Raw genomic sequence first — 1,651 nt, 5'->3', positions numbered from 1 at the left:
CATCTATGTTCATTAGGATGATTGGCCTGTAGTCCTTTCTTGGTTGGGTCCTTTTCTGGTTCTGGTATTAGGGTAATGCTTGCTTCCAGAAATGAATTTGGGAGTATTGCTTCCCTTTCAATTTCATTAAAGAGTTTGAGAAGTAGTGGTGTTAGGTCTTCTCTAAATTTCTTATAGAATTCAGCAATGAGTCTATCAGGGCCTGGGCTTTTCTTTGTTGGTAGGTTTTTAATTCCATCTTCAGTTTCATTGATTGATACTGGTTTATTTAGGATTTTTATGTCTTGATTCAGTTTTGATAATTCAGATGTATCTAGGAATCTGTCTCTTTCTTCTGCATTTTCCATCTTGTGAGAATACAAGTTTTCAAAGTAGGGGTAGATGATTTCCTGAATTTCTGCAAGGTCTGTTGTGATTTCACCCATTTCTTTCCTAATTACATGGATTTGAGACTTTTCTTTTTTTGATAAGTTTGGATAAGGGTTTGTCAATTTTATTTAATCTTTCAAAACACCAGCTCTTGGATTCATTGATTCTTTGTATCATTTTCTTAGTCTCCAATGCATTAATTTCTGCTCTGATCTTTATAATCTTCTCCTTTGTATGAGATTTTGGCTTAGCCTGCTTTTCTGTTTCTAGAAGTTTGAGGTTCACCATTAAATTGTTTATTTGTGCTTGCTCAGTTTTCCTGATATGGGTATTCACTGCTATAAATTTCCTTCATAAGACTGCTTTCATTGTGTCCCATAAGTTCTGGTATGTTGTACTGTTATTATCATTTAATTATAGAAACTGCCTAATTTCTTCTTTAATTTCATATGTGACCCATTGGTTGTTCAGGAGGGTCCTATTTAATTTCCAGGTGTTTATGAAGTTCTGTGGTTTCTTTTGTCATTGATTTCCAATTTCATTGTACTGTGGTCAGATAATATGCATGGGATAATTTCAGTCTCTTTGTATGTACTTAAGCATGTTCCATGAGGTAATATGTGTTCTCTTTTGGAGAACATCCTAGGTGCAGCTGGGAAGAATGTGTATTCTGACATTGTGGGGTGGAACACTCTGTAGACATCTACTAAGTCCATTTGTTCAACAGTTGGGTACAGTTCTAATATTTCCTTGTTGATTTTTTGTCTAGTTGACCTGTCTTTTTGGGACAGTGGGGTATTGAGATCTGCCAATACAATTGTCTTAGTACTGATTTGATTTTTCATGTCCATTAATATTTGTTTTATATAGTTAGGTGGGCTGGGTTTTTTTTTTTTTTCTTTTTTGTGGTACCAGGGATTGAACTCAGGACCTTGTGCTTCCCAGGCCAGCGCTTGTGCCACTGAGATATATCCCCAGCCCTGAGCTGGTATTTAGTGTATATATATTTTATGGTTGTTATCTCTTCCTCTTGGATTGTTCCTCTTACAAGGAAGTAGTGACCTTCTTTGCCTTTCTTAATCAGTCTTTGCTTGAAATTCACTTTGTCTGCAAATAGAATAGCTACCCGTTCTTTTTTTCTGGGTTCCTGTTGCATGGAGTACTGTTTTCCATCCTTTGACTTTAAGTCTATGAATTTATTTTTGAATTAAGTATGTTTCTTGTATGCAGGATATTGTTGGATCTTGCGTGCTGATCCATTCTGCCAGTCTATGTCTTTTGA

Source organism: Chinchilla lanigera, unplaced genomic scaffold (assembly GCF_000276665.1).
Source record: "Chinchilla lanigera isolate Chin_1 unplaced genomic scaffold, ChiLan1.0 scaffold00050, whole genome shotgun sequence".
NCBI classification, from domain to species: domain Eukaryota; kingdom Metazoa; phylum Chordata; class Mammalia; order Rodentia; family Chinchillidae; genus Chinchilla; species Chinchilla lanigera.
This window is presented reverse-complemented; position numbering follows the sequence as displayed.